Genomic DNA, 19,045 nt, shown 5'->3' on the forward strand with positions numbered 1-19,045 from the left:
ATTGTACAATTAACATATTTTTAAAAGTAGAAATTGAAATTGTAATTGTCTTGCACATATAGCTTAGAAATGGTTTACTTTGAAAAAAGAGAGCCAGCTTTTTATACAACAGTAACTTTTTTTATGCCACTGTGTTCAATCAAGTATGAGATGCTGACTAGATGAAGTTCATCTGTTTAAATATATTTTTTTTGGTTAGATGTGTAACAGCTGTCACCTTTAGTAACTGCGATTATAGTGGACCTTGATTTTTTTGTTTGTTTGTTTTTCAGGTGAGTCTGATAAAGCCAGGAAAACTTCAGAATAAAGGCTGAGTGAGTCAAGGGATGGAGACTATGGCCTTAGAACTTTCCCCAGAGAGCAGAGGAATGACTTCATTACAATATGGGTGTGCGCCTCTTCAACAGACAAACTCTTCTGGTGTGATTAGGTTCTGCTATCTGCACAGGACTAAGAAATCCTGCTCTGCCGAAGTCATGTTTGGAGTGTGTCGAGGGAAGCTTTTCTTCCTTAAAAAAAAAATTGAAACCTATTATTTGCTGTGCTGTTTGAGAAACAAACGTCTTTAATGAAATCAAAAAAATCACATTCACTACCTACTTACGTGTATGTTTTCCAAAGTGGAGGTTCAGACTTCACCTCTTCATGCAGCCTCTTTCATGTCTCTCACTTGATCCTGTGTGTCTCTAACATAATGCATATAACAAAGTATGTACTATTCTGATTAGTGGACACAACTTTCTTTTGGTCCTATGCATTTATGACACTTCACCTTGGTGACATTTTACTACTTGTTAGTATCTAGATTAATATACCTAATAAAAGATGACATTTTCCTAGATCATCATGCAACATTCTCTTATTTACTTGCTTTACAGCATGTACAAATTCCAGGGATATGTAAAATATAAGGCTATAGTTAAAAAACTGAAACTTTCTACAGTAGGAAGTCTTAAATTAAAAGAAAATAATTGAGGAACAGATTTTGTTAGACCTTTCATCATACAGTTAAAACAAAACACAATACAACACAATAACAACAATCAAAAAACAAAAACAACAACAACAACAACAAAACAAGATAGTACAGAGGACCAAAGGATGCCTAGTCCAAGATATTGACATCAGCAAACACTCATCTTGGGGCTAGGCAGATGGCTTATCAGTTAAGGGCATCTCCCTCCAGTTTGATGACCTGAGTTCATTCCCTGAGACATACACATGGAAGCAATGGATAGACTACCACAAGTTGTTCTCTAATCTGCACATGTACATTTTATCACGTATGCTCACATCCCCAAGCCTCTAAACCCTCACACATATAAATGAAAATAATCTGAAATAAAGAAAGCGTATATCTCACCTGCTCCTCAGCCAGGATTCTGTCAACCAAGAGAACAACTTGTGTGAAGAAACTATGGAAGAATGTGTCACAGTTTCAAGCCCTCCAGAAGGCCTGGAGAACATGCGCAGACTAATAAGTTAGACTGCTCAAGGCCTGCTTCTTTCAATCTTGTTTATAAATAACACTTCACACATAGCAAATGCTTGATAAATATTTGTTGAAATGAATTAAATTTATTCAGGGATAAATTTAGTATAGCACATTTTCCCAAGGTTTCAAGCATTAATATCAATTCATGAATTTCACAAGCTCTGAGGCTCTATCTACATAGTACCAACACCTTTCTTTTTCATGAAAACTGTCATTTCTCAGAGTCCAGAAGGCAAGGGGTCTCCTTCGTACTTAAAGCACAATGGGTTTTAATTTTTGTTGTTGTTTTGAGGGTCAATGAGATCTTCTGCCTTTGAAGTTGGTTTCCCCCCATTTGAATCTATGTTCCTAAGTGCGTGGTAGCATCTTCTTTAACTGGTCTATGTCTTTACACAAAGCTGAAGATCAGGGATGTATCCAGCTGCTGTAATTATTCTGTTCCCGGATGTGAAACAGTGTTACTAGGTCATACCAGGTCTGTAGTGGTTTGAATGAGAATGGTACCCACAGGTTTATATATTTTAACACTTGGTACCTTGTTGGTAGAACTGTTTGAGAAGGATTAGGAAGTGTGATTTTGCTGGAGAAGGTATGCCACTGAGGGCAGGCTTTGAGGTTTAAAAACCTCATTCTACCTACCACATTCTCTCCACCCCTGCCCCACGTTCTATTTTCTTCTAAGGATGTAAGCTCTTAGCTAGTGCACCAGTGCCATACCTATCTGCTGCCTGCCAAGTTCCTTGCCATAAACTCTAAATGTCTGGAACTATAAGCCCCAAATTAAATGCTATCATTAATAAGTTGCCTTTGGTCATGATGTTTTGTCACTGCAATAGAAAAATAAATAAGACAAGATAGTAATCAAAGGAGCTCATATTCAAACTTGGTTATTCTTGTTCCATACCCTGGAATTACTGTCTCGTACTATATAGAGATCCTTCCTGTCTCCACCTCCATTTTTTTGAGTTATACACAAAAGTAATTTCTCCCATATTTAGGCAAACACCAAGATATGTGTATATGACATTTTCACTAGCTTTTTGTGAGGGCATGCCAAACAAAGGTGCTTCCTCCAGCTCTCCTCACCAGCAGTGTCCTAGTTACTCCTTCAGCTTTCCAACCCACGTCATTGCAATCAGAGAGTGTGATTTCTTTTCTTCTATGATGTGTATTTATATTCAGTTTGTATTTGTGGCCACAAAACATATGGTCTTATTTTGAAAAACTTCCCATTTCATTTCTTTGTAGTTGTGTTTTTTTCCCTGTGATTTTATTGTATTATAAGGAGTCACATCTCAAGAGCTTCCAGCACAATTTCTTGCTTATGTGCTTGCAGGGTTGTTGGTCACGCTGGGCTTAAATGAGTGAGCTGGACTTGGATACAGCCTCTGAGTTGCATTTGGTTAAAATCAGTGTTTCCTTTCAAGGTTTACAATTGCACCTACCCAGCATATTCCTTAGGGTAAGTGATAAACGTGTGAGGATTATGACGGATGACTCCAGTGTATACAATGCCTGCCTTGTCACAGTTGGTGACATCTGCTAATCAAAGTGTGTCTTGCATCTCAGCTCAGAGTTACAGGACTGAAGATGGAAACTCCGTCTACTTCAAGGGTAGAAACTGGAGAATTTGGAGAAGAACCTTGGGATTTCACCCTGTGTTTTAAGGATGCAAAGAAGAGTTGAGAACATGAATCCATTTTCTTCAACTGCCTCAGTGACAGTGACAAAGGTCAGGGTGCTGGTGGTGATTATAATGTAAATAAGTTTTCATTTTCAGCTTTCTCCATTATCTTCAATTATTCTGGGATTTACCCTTCCAGTCTTCAAAGCCTAATAAACTTAGTAGGCCTTGCAAGATTGTTTTTCTCCCATGAACAACTAAAAAGTATTTTGAGAGAGAAAATTCTTCCTAAGTGATGGGAGATGCACATATGACCCAAGGCATCCATGTCCCAGTGAATAAAGGACAGAGATTCGCCATTAAGGTTTCTTTCCCCTGAGACTGATGAGACTCATGAAGCTCAGGACACATTTACTAGGTGCAGGGAGCTCAGAAAGTTATAAGAATCAAAAGATCATTCTCTAAGATTATCAATGTATTAAACACACTGTGTGTGTGCACTTGTCTGGTGTGTGTGTGTGTGTGTGTGTGTGTGTGTGTGTGTGTGTGTGTGAAGATTCTTTTGTGTTGGCACTGACTACACTTTACGCAGAGTCACCACCTGTGCTGGGGTGGACTTTTTGGGATGCGGCTGCCTCAAGTCATCAGTGCTCTGGTAAGTGACCACAATAAACTCTGGGAGGACTGACTCTTTGGTCTAGTGTGGGTGGTCTTTCTGAGGTAAACAGATGTTTGTATTTCCCTAGGAAAAGTCATACAATACATGTTTTTAGACTTGAGTGCTACAGAAGAAAGGACTCGTGGGCTTAAATGTTTAGCAAGTCCAGAGGAACCTATTTTTCCATTTTAAAGACAATAAAAGACACAGATATGGGCTCAAGTGTTCTATGCTCAAATAATAGTAGTGGGGGTTTCTGCTCTCCATGTAGGAAAAACATTCATGGAAGAAATTCCCAACTAACTCTTTATTTGGCAGAATTATGACTCATATTCATGTAACCTCATCATTTCTTGTGATTATTACTTGCATAGTAAGTTTCACCTTTATAAATATGTTGGAATGATGACTTTTGGCAATTCTTTTGTTCATTAAAGAAAAATGGCTACTTGCTTTTCATTTACTTTGCTGAGAATAAGATAAAGGAAATAAAGACAAGTAATAATTTATCAGATCAATGAAAATAATGCCATTTGGATAAGAATTTGTACAATATGCAAAAATTTTCTTGGCATTACAAACTTTTTATCTTTCCATAATATGCTACATAAATGACAAAATTTATTTATTGCTCTAAAGTTAGGGAAAGGAAAAAGTTACCCCATCAGTACCATAGAAGTTTATTCTAATACTTTTATCACCTGAGGGGTGTTCCACAGGCTGTAAAATCCTCAATAAAATTGTAAATATCATTGAATTGTCTCACTCTGAGTTGAATATCAATAAAACTCATTTTCATCAAGAAGTGCTGGCTAGCAAAAATGGGAATCACTGCTGATTTACATTTTCATAGCTGAATGTCCTTTATTAAACATCATTCCTTATATTCACTCCAACTTATCTACCTTTTAATTTTTAACCTACACATTCTCAGGAACTTTCTTCATATTACCTCATATCTACTCCTCTGCTTTAATACATGAATGAATCTTGAAATTATTTCTGGACCCACATTTCAAATTCCTGATGTTTCACCTTAGTTATCCTACCAGGAGTTCAAATTCAGCTGGTAAAATAAAATATTTTTTTTCCAGTACAATTTCTAGAATTTTTATTGTTATTACTTTTTTTTGAAATGACATGTAATTACATCATTTCTACTTTTACTTTCTTTTTTCCAAAGCCTCCCATATACCTCTCCTTGATCTCTTTCCAATACATGATCTCTTTTCCTTTAGTTGTTGTTACATGTATATGTACATGTATATTATATACATATATATCAATACAGACACAAATGGATGAGTATAATCTGCTCAGTCTATATAATATTACTTGTATGTACAGTTTCAGGGATGACTATTTAGTATTGGATAACCAATTGATGTACTCTTCCTTAGGGAAGCCTGTTTCTCCCACGTTCAGTATTTCTTAGTTGCCTATAGTCATTTTTGGAGGGTTGTCCTCTTGGGCTTGCCCTGTCTACTTTATCATGTCTGTTGGTTTCCTCTTTGTTCAGCTCATGTTTGGGCAGTCATGTTGGTGGGGCTTTATGTGTGTATCTTGCGAGTTTATTAGAAAACACAATCTCACAGTGAACTCTTTTTTCTTCTGGCTCCTACAATCTTTCTGTCCCCCTTTATACAATGATTCCTCAAGCCCTAGGTATGGTAGTTGTATAACAGATGTATTAATTGGGACTGGTCTTCACAACTCTGGATTTTGATAGTTTGTGGCTTTCTGTAATTGTCTCTGCTGCAAAGAGAATTTTCTTTGGTGAGGGCTGAAGTCTATCAGTCATTTCTTATTCTCAGTATTTTCTAAGACATGCTTTTCTTTTTGAGAACTTAATTTTTGTTAAATACATATAATTAATTTAGATTATTATCGTTAGTGTAGATCATTTACTTGTAGATATCTTTCTTTTACTTTCTACACTTATTCAGTACAGATTCTGTCTATAAGATAATGATATTTTATTCTTACAGTTCTACTGTAGACTTCTAATTCATTGTGTCTTTATTCTTGAGTTCTTTGAAAATTACTTGTATATGTGTCATATTGATTTCTCTCACCTTAATTCATCAACAGTCCCTTACCTTATCTAATTTTTTTCAACATTCAGCCTTTCTGCTACCCTAAAACTCACCATTTTGGAATCCACATTTGATGCCATCAATTCTAGTATAATTTTTTTGAGTTCTGAGTCATGTGAATTTCCTTATACATTTTATGCTTCTATTGTTAAGTGAACCATGAATGCTCATTTAAAAACATTGGCTGTCTCCAATGCCAGATATGTTTTTCTATTACAAACTGCAGCTGAAGATGAAAGATGAGCAGTAATGCTTCCTAAAATTACTCAACAATGCCGTATGTAAATACCAGAGATCCATAATTTATTTTCTTGTAAATATATATTTTCTCAGTGTTTGCGTAAGTGAAGTACAACTTAGCATCCTATTATTGCCTGAGAACGGAGTTTGGGTAACTGTTGATATTCTTTTGTTGTGATTATTTGGAAAACAGTTTTCCCTGAAATGGTGAAAGATACTAGTGTTCACTGTTAGGATAGAATGACTGCAAGAATTCTGGAGGTCGTTTTTCAACAGAGTTAAAATACTGTATGAAACCTACTGCCATCGACAGGCTTAGTACATGTGGCTTCGACAAGGTAGGTGTTACACAGATTTTTGAACGAATTATTTTGATTGCCATTTATTTGGTAAATGGCAAGTTTTGTGTAAAATAGAGCAAATGGTTGTAATGTGTCTTCAGACTTAGTAAACCCTCAATCAACAGAAAACAAAACCAGGGATATATAGTTTATGTACTTAATGATTTAGTTAGGGATCCTTCACATTTGCTGGCTGTTACTCTCTGTATTACCCAGTCTTAACTAACACATACTGTGTCTCCCATGGTGGCTGGAGTTGAGCATGTGCTGCCTCTTGTACATATGTCTGGTGCAAAAGCAAATACCAACACTTCATTCAAGATGACCTCATTTTTTAAGCTACATTTTTTCAAATGATTCCTCAGTACATACCTACTGCTGCTTCTGTTTAATGAACTGCTATAGAATAAATCATGGACTTGGTACAAGTGACAAACAATTAGAGAAACAGACCACGGAGGTAATGTATTTCATTTAATACACCTTCCATTGTTCTAAAGTTCCTAAGAACAATAATAAAAAATTTTAGCAAAATTTTTATGTACAATGTAATTTTAATCTTCTCCATGTGAGGAGGAACTTCTTCATGATTCACTAGTGATGACTGGAATTAATTAATTATTGTTGTTTTGGTCATTGTTGTTTAGAGACAGTTTCAGTGTACTGTTTAGTTTGGACTCGAGTTCTTGGTCTTCCTACCTTATCCTCCCGAGTGCTGTGGTTGCAGATACTTGTCACCATGTTCGCTTTGTTATGGTAAAATCATGTCAGAGAAAAATTTAACTTCCCTCTTAGCATGGAAGAGTTAAAGAAGAGAGGTTAAATGATTGAAGATAAAAATCCTATGATGAGGTGGAAAATTGTTACTTTGAGATTATTATAGTGCACTGACTATTATGAACAGAAAATACAATATTTGTATTTTTCTTATATTTCTTGTCCTATAGAGGGCTTTGCTGAATGTCACATGTGACTGGCAGAGTGAGGAGAGTTACAAGAGACAACAAGAACCAATGGACAGTCTTACTACATCCAAACAATACTGAGGGTAAACAGCCAACTTAACCTGTATGAGTTGTGCTTTTTGAAAATCATGATACATACGTGCTTTTGAAAAGCCAACCTTCTGCTGATCATGTGGGCCATTTAATGAGGACTGCTGTAAGGGATTCCATGCAATTATGAATCAAGTTGTCCTTAGGGAATTCTTTTGCCCAATGATGTCCAATGTTAGTCATTGGACAGCAGCAGATGTTTGAGAGATGTAATCTTCATATAACCACTTTCGTTGACATCATATTTAAATTGAGCTGTGCTTGTGTCCACTAGCTCAATGTGCTTTTGAAAATACTTTCTTTACTATAAAAGTAAACTTTGGATTTGGAAACCTGGAAAAGTTTTACAAATGCATAGAACAAAATAATCTCAGTCTAAAATCTATTGATATCATTTTAATCTATACTTTGCTTTTGGATGTATCTGTATTTATGTACATGGTTATATATACATTGAATCTTGCATTTCAATATATATGAGTTTTAGCATATGTATATGTGCATAGACATAAATACACATGCATTTTAATCATCCATTTATCATGTGAAATTGCTATTGAGAAATTTTCCGTGTAATTAATTATAAAGAAACCATTACCTTAATGGCTGCTTAATAGTCTAGTGATAGATGTACTCTAATTCATCTATCCTTTTCCTTGTTAGGAAATATTGATTTTTTTTCTGTTTTCATTATCATAAATTCTGTTTTAATGAAGTAACTTCTAGAGAAAATTAATATTATATACACTATACTGCAGTCTTTCAATGTTCCCTATTTACTATCTATCATATAATTTCATAAGAAAAAATTCTTTCATTACATTTTTCTCTGCTTATAAAAGTATACCATGTAATTACTTAACAATAAAGTTACTAGCTATTTTTGAAGCTATTGGTCCTTTCTTATTTCTCCATCTTTCTCCTCTAGCTGGTTTATTAATTATTTTAGTTTGTATTAAAATTTTTAAAATGAAATATAATTACGTCACTTTCCTTCTCCTCTGTCCTCTCTCCTACATTTTCCTTGCTCCACTCCCAACTCTCTCATGTCCTCTGCCTCACTCCCTCTTAAATTGATGGCCTCCTTTTTTTAATTATTACCTACATATGTGTTTATACAAATAAAACCTGCTCATTCCATTTAGGGGAGCTTCTGTATATATGATTTCACAGCTGATCACTTGGTTTTGGATAGGCATCTAGGGTGCTCATCGATAAAGGAAGTTAAATCCTCCCTCTTTCCAGAGTCATTGGTTGCTGATAGTTCTTTATTTACACACTGAATGCACATTCAGTCCTCTCCTTTCAGTCTCACTTCAGTAACTCTATCATTTTGAAGACATCAACAAATAATGCTACATGGTGATATGGTGATATTTTATGTGTACTGAAATGTGATTTTATTTGTATGTTAATAAATAAAGTTGCCTGGGGGGTCAGAGCTAATACCAAGCCATCACAGAAGCTGGGCAGTGGTGGTGCACACCTTTAATCCCAGCTCTTGGGAGGCAGAGCTAGGCAGATCTCTGTGTGTTCAAGGATACAGGGAGCATGGAGACACACACATTTAATCTCAATACCAACCATAGAAGACCTGGAGGTCTGTACAGACAGACAGTGATGAGGCAGTCATGTGGTTGGGTTTACAACCAATGAGAAGGCAGAAGAGAAAGTCTTTATCATTTAAATTAATCTTCAAATTTATAAGATTGATATACTTCCTTACACAAATAAATCATATGACTTCCTTGGATACTAAGTAATATATAAGTACTAAGTAATATACGTAAGTAATACTATGTGAGTATAATGCAATCCAAACACTGCAAACAAAATGCATTTTCAAGCATTCCTAGACTGATTTTTTTTTTCCTAATATCTAATTCTAAATCCAAGATAGAACTTGGGAGTGAAGTTTGGCAACACCCTGTAAGATTTTCACAATGTGTACCTAAAATGCAGTCTGCAGTTCCCTTGGTAGATCTGTGTGGTTCTTTATCTGGATGCCAGTTTTTCATGGTGTTAAATATGTTTTCATCATTCACCCTGCTCTTCCCAGATCTCCTCACCCAAAGGAAACTGTAGAGTCCACTGTCATCACAAAGCCAACTCTCATCAAAAGGAATATGTGATGGTTTATTGAAAAGCCAAATATGAGTGACTATGGCCCAGAAACTCACATTTGTGTTACCCCAGATTACACGTTCCAAATCAGTAGTAGTTTTAAGGTTTTTATAGAAACAGAATAAATACAATTTAAAGATCAGGACATTATTTAAACACACTGGTAGAAACATCAGTTGGACAAGTTCCAGAACAGCAGGGGGACCTCATCTATAAGGCTGTATTATCATCTGAATGCAGGCTTAGGCTTTTGGTTTGTAGAAGCCAGTGTCCTGTTTGTATTCTCCAAAGGCTTTACTTGCCTCCCTATGTATCTTGTTTGTTGGTTTCTCTGCTCCATCATGCATCTCTCTTCCTCCATCTCTGCTTTATGGATAATTAACATTTCTACCCTGGAGGAAGTGGTGTCTAGTTTCTTTTCTTTTCTTTTTTTTTTTCTGGTTTTTCGAGACAGGGTTTCTCTGTGTAGCTTTGGAGCCTGTCCTGGAACTCGCTCTATAGACCAGGCTGGCCTGGAACTCATGGAGATCTGCCTACCTCTGCCTCCCGAGTGCTGAGATTAAAGGCATGTGGCAACACTGTCCAGCTGGTGTCTAGTTTCTTGATTGTGAAAAGACACATGGTTCTTTTGGAACATCCCTGTCCCTGCAACCAAGTTTTTCTTTCCTATGATAGAAGAAGAAGAAAACACAAATTCAATTTTTTAAATGTTGGGCAAATTTCTCCTCTAAGGTGACAGAAATCCTAAGCCTGATGTCCTAAGTTACAGAATTCTAGCTGTTGAGATTGCAAAGTTAGTCTATAGATGTGACTTCAGACCTTACAAGTCACTAGCTACGTTCTTTAATCTTTCATATATTCAATTTAATTGTATTTAAAACAGGAAGGCTGGAAAACCAGCTGCATTCATACACAATCTGCAAAAGAAGTTTCATTTCATAGCATTAAGAAATTGAGGAAAAGTGAGTGGGAAGAAGGAGGCAAAGCCTGTAACCGAAGGGAGAACTCCATGCTTTTTCTGGACATGCTGCAAACACAGGGACAGCCACTTCTGCTTACTATCAATATGCAATCAGTTTGATGGATTTCAAGTTTATTAGTCAAAGATAATTATTACATTTGTAAGTAAAAATTGCATTAAAATTATCATTAACCTTGTCAATTTGCTAAATTTGAAAAACACTACTACAATTTTCATTTTAAAAAAATCAGGTTATTTCACAGGATCCTTCTCTCTCTCTGTCTCTTCCAAGCTAGTTGCTGAACTGCTTATTACCTTTTTAATTCAGCATCTTTGTTTCATAGCACATCCTCATTTGCATTTCTAAAATCAGATGTTCCTTTCACATACCACAGTATCCTAATTAAAATATTAAAAGGCATGCTTTGAATGAAGGGAATTTACATTGCCACATGCAATGCTTAGAGTGCTGCAGGGTGCTCCTTTATGTTTCAATGATACTTTCTCCTTAAGTTATTTCTAGATGTTCAGTTAACCCTCTCAGATTTTCAGGGTAGATGAAAAGAGATGTAGGAAGAACAGGAAGCAGGTATGTAAAAATGATGGGTTTACAATGAGACTTGGAGGGATTTATTTATTATTATTTATTATCGACAAATTCTTGCTGTGTGCTCACCTTGAACTCTCAATCCTTTTGCCTCTGCTTTTTAAGTGCTGGGATTGTTAGTAAGTATGAACACACCTGAGTCACTATACTAGGCTCAAATTGATTCCCACAACATGTCTAGTTTTCTGTTTCATTTGAGAGTCACATAAAGAGCAGAGCTGGACACATTTTTGGCTTAGAGCACATTGTTCTTCTGAATCTCCATAAATCTCTTCCCTTATTATATTTTATTATGCTTTTATTTCTTGGTCTTTATAGTGCTCCTATTAAAGCTTTCTGTTATATTTGCCAAACCACTTCTAATGTTTATAAATGCCTTCCAGGTCTGGTAGCCCATGAGTATGTTAACCTAATTGAAGGGTGACTAATTCTACTTCCTGATGTCTTTATAACCCCAAGTTGAGGTCTGGGGATCATTGCTGAATGTACTGCCAGCATATGGCTTTCACTAGCATTCAATTTATTTTACTCATTGCTATTTTAGGGATAGACATGTTTCTTCAACTTACTGTGTCTATATATAACACCTTGATAAATATACTCACACAACTGTGTGAAAATGTTAGAGTATAAGCAGAGTTTTATCGAATTCAGTTCCATACTACTTGTGGATCAAAAGCCAATACTCTGGAAACCTAATAGGAAGGAATTGTATTTTTTCATGGGTCATACTGGAAACTATGGCTACCATCCTCTAAGTTCTTTTATCAGGACCTCAGAATGGGTGTGTATGGGAATATCACAGAAGGTTTTATTGGTGAGGGAAAGGGGAACATGGCTAACAAGGTTACCTGCTGACTAGACTCTCATTCTTTCCCCTTCTTTCTCTGGCTAGATTTACGATAAATGGATCGTGACCTCCTAAACTTTGTTACAGTAGTTCTTTTTTTTTTATTTGAGAAAATTTCCCACTCATTCTACATATTAACTACAGATCCTCCTCCCATCCCTCCTCCCATTCTCCTACCATCTTCCTTCCCCCTAACCCACCCCTCCATTCCCTCTTCCAAAAGGGTAAGGACTCCCATGAGGAGTCACCAAAGCCTGGTACATTCAGTTGAGGCAGGACCAAACCCCTGCCCTATGCATCAAGGCTGAGCAAGCCATCTGACCATAGGTAGTGGGCTCCAGAAAGCCAGCTCATGTACCAGGGATAGATTCTTATCCCAAGGCGAGGGGCCCCTTAAACACCAAGCTACACAACAGTCTCACTTATGCAGAGGTCCTAGTCTTGTTCCCTGTAGGTTCCACAGCTATTGGTCTAAAATTTGTGAATTCCTATTAGATTGGTTCAGTTGTCTCTGTAGATTTTCCCATCATGACCTTGATCCCCCTCCTCCTTGCTCATATAATCACTCTTCCCTCTCTTCCACTAGACTCCTGGAGCTCGGCCTGGTGCTTGGCTGTAGCTAGAGTTTTCCTGCCTTGCCCACAGTCAGGACAAATCTTTGTCACCCGCCAGTCCCACAGCTGCTCAGACCCAACCAAGTAAACACAGAGACTTGTATTGCTTATAAACTGTATGGCCAAGGAAGGCTTCTTTCTAACTGTTCTTATAGCTTAAATTAATCCATTTCCATAAATCTATACCTTGCTACATGGCTTGTGGCTTACCAGCATCTTCACATGCTGCTTGTCATGGTGGCAACTGGCAGTGACTCTTTCTGCCTTCCTGTTCTTTCTTTTCTCCTCTCTGTTAGTCCTGCCTATACTTCCTGCCTAACCACTGGCCAATCAGTGTTGTATTTATTGGCCAATCAGAGCAATTTGACATACAGATCATCCCACAGCACTTGGCTGTGCATCTCTGCATCTGCTTCCACCAGTCACTGGATGAAGGTTCTATGATGACAGCTAGGGTATTCACCAATCTGATTATTGGGGTAGACCAGTTCAGGTACCCTCTCCAGTATTGCTTGTAGTCGAAGCTGGGATCATCCTGTGGATTCCTGGGAATTTCCCTAGCACTAGGTTGATGGGTGATGGTGCTCAGCATGCTGTGAATGTGTTGCTCCCATTGGTTGATAAATAAAATGCTGATTAGCCAGTAGCCAGGTAGGAAGTATAGGTGGGATAAACAGACAAGGAGAATTCCGGGAAGAGAAAGGCTGAGTCAGGAGTCACCAACCAGACACAGAGGAAGCAAGATGTGAAGGCAGAACTGAGAAAATGTACCAAGCCATGTGGCTAAACATAAATAAGAATTATGGGTTAATTTAAGTGTAAGAGCTAGTCAATAATAATCCTGAGCTAATGCCCGAGCAATTTTAATTAATATAAGCCTCTGTGTGTTTACTTGGGTTCGAGTGGCTGCGGGACTGGCAGGTGAGAGAGATTTGTCCCAACTGCCTGCCAGCTGGGACACAGTAAAACTTTCAGTTACACTAGGTTTCTCCCTAACTCCATAATGGCTCCCTCTATTAAGATATCTCTTTCATTGCTCTCCCACTCCATCCCTCTCTGAGATTGACCATCCCCCATCCCTCCCTCTATTTGCCCCCCCCCCCATTTACTCATGGAGATCTCATCTATTTCCCCTTCCCAGGGCAATTCATGTGTCCCTCTTAGGGTCCTCCTTGTTACCTAGCTTCTGTAGTTCTTTAGAAAAACTAAATACTATTCTGCAAAGCGAAAGCACACAGAACTGTGTTTGCTTTACGTTAGTTGAAGCACTGGTTCAAAAGATCAAGAAGGACTATTCCATACTCTGGCATTCTCTGAAGTTCATCATGTGTTCTGGGTTCTGCAACTGCAAAGAACAATCATTTATCAGATAAAACCCTTTGATAACTGAAGTGTGATTTTTTTTTTAAGATTGCTGGGGAAAAGAGGAGACCTAACACTTGAAAAATGCTTAGAAAGATACAGTAAACTTCTGAATATGAAAGAAAGGGGACATCAAAGAAACTCTGTCAAGAATCTGTCCCGAAGGAGTGACCACAGGTACAGTGGATCATCAAACACACACATCTTTAATTACTCTCCGGATTGGCTGAAACAGTTCATTTACCATGGGATTATCTTCTCATCTTCTTCAGAAGTACATTCTGCCAGCACTCTTTTCAATATTGTTATTTTAAAGGAAATAAATGGTATCAGTTTGCATCTGTGTTCTAACGCAGTCACATTGGAGACTGTACAGTTGGAATTTAGATAAATATTCACATACCTCATGGCTTATGCAGGCTTCTTAACATTTGAGCTCTTGAGCTATTCCTCACATTAACAAAGAAGTCAAAGGCACTCTGTGAAAGGTCAATAGACTATAGGTAGATGAAAGATAGATATAAAGACAAATTCTTAGAAATGTGCTTCACTATTTATGTAATTTAAATGCTACTGTTTTTATTATCAATATTATTATTATTTCTTAGAATGTGCATAAAGGTGAGATTTCCATCTCTTATAGCTCCTAATGTATAAAAATGGTACCTTTGCATGGTGGAGTCCACTACAGCTGTTGACTTTTACTGTATTCCTATAAAACATTGGACTTAATCATGATGTATCATTTCATTCTTCATATGTCAAGGTATTCAGTTTCTCTGATGTGTTTCTCTATTATAGGCATATAAATCCAGAAATATCACCTACCAAAGGCAATATAGCAAAAAGAAAATCATAAATCAAAACCTACTTCCTACTCCCTCATGTTAACCTGCCCTCCTGTGCCTGAGGGTACTTGGTCATAGTGCACTGACAGAGATTTTTCATAGGCTTTACTCTACTATTGTAGTTTTCTTGTTTAATTCTATAGTATTTCTAGTACTTATCTGTGGGAGGGAATAAGTAACCTAGGCTGCTTTGAGGCCTCTTTAAATCAACTTATCTAATTTATAGGTAACTCAATTTCATGAATGAGTATCACTTCATTCTTGGAGTACAAGAATTAACATGTAAGAAACATTTTGATCTGACTGGACAGTAAATCTCATTTTAATATAAATTGAAATTTGAGATATTTTATTTATAATTAAAGTTATATTCTAATGTATGGACTTTGATAAATTACTAGAAATATTTAAGTAACCAATAGGTCTACTATAAGAGCTTGCAAGTCTGTGGATTCTAAAAATCTTGTAGGTTATCAGCTTCTGGTAAACTGAATATTCTCATTTAATTTCCTGTAGCACCAAATGAGGGCCAATTAGTAAAGTCATTATGAAATGCAATGCAGAATTTTGGGAAATTAAGTATGCCACCACATGAGCCAGGGATCTCACTAGTCTGTGGATGAAATGAATGCAGTCACTACACTGAACGAGTGCCTACACCCTTTGTCATGGGGAAACATGACTAAGGAAACTTGATGAAAAGGCACTAACCTACTGGTATATAGAAAAAATAATTTCTGATGTGGTGTTGTACTGTAGAGTGATAAAAGATAACACTTTAGAACAGCATAAAGAGATGATTTCAAATATTTTCTCCATGAGGAAACAATACATTTTAAGGAAACAAATACATTTGTCTTTATTTGCATACTAACCAATGTATACCTACACCAAACTGGCACATGGTACCCCACAAGTATATATAATTTTTGTTTGTTGATTAAATCGCAAACAAATATAATAATGAACACAAGTTCTAAACTAACATTTGTTTTAATGTAATGATAAATTTCAAGTATAAGTGAGAATTTAAATTATTCTACATCCTTCTTGTTCTTTGTCTCCTTCTGAGCTTCTCACTGAGTTGAAGCAGAGGTGAGAGCTGTGTGAAGGGATGCAGTTGCTCTGGGGACAGTCAGTTCTGCAAGCTATACCTGATCTTTTCATTACTCTGGACCTTTCTGTGGAGTGGAAGAATACCAGATCAGAGGTGATGATTGTTTCCTAGAAAGTGAAAACCTTCTCCTGAAGAAAACAATGCCATTTATATGGACAGGAATTTTACATTTCAGAACAAGATGTTATAGACATGGCAACTAAGACAATTGATGGGGGAAAAATCCATGAGCATGTCAGGTGTTTATGATTTGATAGATGTTCCCCCACAAGCTTGCAGTTTTGTGTTACTTAGTTTGCAGTCAATGGGCTTTGGTGAAGCAACTAGAAGTTTAGAATTGTGACTTGATGAGTGAATTGATCCCTTAATGGATTCCTAATGTGATGGCTTCATTGGGAGGAGATGGGAGGTAGGAGTGGGATCTAATTAGCAGAAGGCATAGTCCAGAAAGACATCTTTCTCTTGTCCCTTGTGCTTTCTATGTGTCCTGTTCACCAACAGATAAGCCGCTTCTGGCACATGCTTCCACCTTCATGGTGTTTTTTCATTTCTCTAAAACAACAGAGCCAGCCTACCATGTGTGGGAACATCTGAAGCATCAACCCAAACACACCTTTCTTCCTGAGTATGGATACTCTAAGGTGTTTGGCACAGGGACAGAAAGTCTAACACATGAAGGAGGCCATGAACACATAAGTGTTAACAAAACATGAATGTGCACTCACCCATGTCAGACCGTGGGAGCTCTCAGAAACAGGCTGCAATATAGTTACCAGCAAAATTCATAGATAACTCTTTTAAGTAATGAAATACATGCCTATTAGAGACCAGCAATTAATATGAATTGAAAAAATTAAAATTTTTGAAAGCAAAAAACAGAGCTGTACAAGAAGAAAGAAAGGGAGGAGAACCCAGAAGCATGGATATCAAGGTGTCTTGCACATGAAGCAATAAATGACTGTGAAAACATGTCTGAAGATACTTTCCAGAATTCAGCCCAGAATTGATGATAGGCAATGTGAATTCACAACTAAAAGGGTCTGTAACAAGAAGTGATTATGTTTTCTGCATCTCTATGGAATTCCAGAGACAGAATGGTGAAAACAATGGAAGAGGGACAATATCACTGGGCACAGTCACTTGGAATTTTCAAAACAGATGCAATAGAGAAGATAAGATTTAGAGAGTATCAACAGAGGGCTTTTGTCCTCAAGATTATGATGCAGGCACAGCAAATGCTGGGCACAGCAGACAGTGTCTGTCATACCACTTAAAGAAGAAGTAGAAATTTGGCAGGGCGTAGAGAAAACTAAATGGAAATTTGGATTTTTTAAAAAATAACTTAAGAACTCTTTATGAATGAAATTTGTCTAAGAATCTGCCTATTATATGTTTTCTTATGTATGTGAAAGAAAATGTGATTCATATACTGCTTGAAGTCCAGTTTTGTAATACTGTTGATTAATGCAGCTATGGCAATAATGCATGATAAATAACTTCCTTTTATTGGTCAGGATTATTTTGTGAGAGTTCTGTGGAAATGATGTAGGATGAGAAAACTGTATGTTTAAAATTAAAATATGACTATAGATGCTTTTAATTTTTTGTGAATGAATGGAAAGTAAAAAATTGAAAGACAGTTTTGATTTTCCTCCACTTTATGTTAACTGTCTATGGGAACTTTTCGTATCGGGCAAGGTGTTCCTTTAAAAGCTGTATTTTGAGACTTGCCTTTGACTTATAAAGATCTGGAAGCTGCCACTCCTGTCCTCACTAGCACAGAGGTGATCTCACTGGAAATTAATAAACTTCCTAAGATTCATCAGAAAATTGAGGTCCTGAGGCAGAGGACCACACTGCTTTGTGGAGAGACAGCCCCTAAGAGGGACTCACAGTTCAGGTCAGTCACCCTGAAGCGGAAGGCCCTGGGGCTTGAGACTGGAGGGAACACTTTTATGTAGTCTTGGTGATTTACTGGATGCTGATAATGATTACCCAGGGACCCAGGGAGAGGAAGAGTAACTACTTTCAGAAACCCATAAGTGGGACTCCTTCCCTTGATCCTACTTGGACCTAAGGATAGAACACTTAGCCCTCTGTAGTGTACCTACTTTGTGGGAGAGAAGGGGAAAAACAAAAGGAAGAAATTAATTGCTTCTGAATATCACAGTGCAGGTATGAGGGTGCATAGAGAAGTTCCTTCACTGACTGAGCCACCTCACCAATCCTGTATCTAGTTCTCCTTGGAATATTACTATGCATAGTTTTCAGTTTTAACCAGAAATTTAATGCAATCTAAGTATGGTAGCACAAGCCAGTCCTCCCAGCACAGGGGAAGAAGAGGCCATAGCATCAGAAGTTCTAAGAAACTTTGGTTAATTTGTGAGTTTGAGTCTAGCCTGAGCTATATAAGACCCCGTCTCATAAACAAAACAATCAAACAAATAAACAAAAGCAAAAACTTAGCATTTGAGATATTTCAATTTGTCCATCAATAGTCTAAAAATTATGTGCATTTTTATGTGTAAAATAACAAAGATAAATGAGAAATGAGTTCTTTTAAAAAATTATCAAAAAGAAAGCTGCCACATACAAGAGTTATTTAGAGGGAGCGAAAAAGGAGCCATGTAAATAATGGTTACTTAGTGTTTTGGACTGGGAGAGACAGTGGAGGCTGATGGGGAAAGACTCTGAGGTGGGCCTAATATCTGTATCACATTATAGTGTGTGTGTGTGTGTGTGTGTGTGTGTGTGTGTGTGTGTGTGTGTGTGTGTGTATGTGTGCATGAGTGTATGTACACTCGTGCTCATGAACATGGACGTGGGGCATGGCACCTAACACCTTCAATAGATCATTTGGGGCTTCTTCCTACTAATATTCATGTCTTTGAGTCTTTCATAAATATCCTGAAGTATTGTCTTTGTACCTAAATGAATTTATATCCCTTTATTTGTTATTTTATTGCCCAGAACCCTGGTTTATTTTCCCCTCACAGAAGATATTTTCACGCTTTATCATTTGAAACATGCAGAAATATAAGGAGAAAATCACG

Source organism: Peromyscus maniculatus, chromosome 6 (assembly GCF_049852395.1).
Source record: "Peromyscus maniculatus bairdii isolate BWxNUB_F1_BW_parent chromosome 6, HU_Pman_BW_mat_3.1, whole genome shotgun sequence".
Taxonomy (NCBI): domain Eukaryota; kingdom Metazoa; phylum Chordata; class Mammalia; order Rodentia; family Cricetidae; genus Peromyscus; species Peromyscus maniculatus.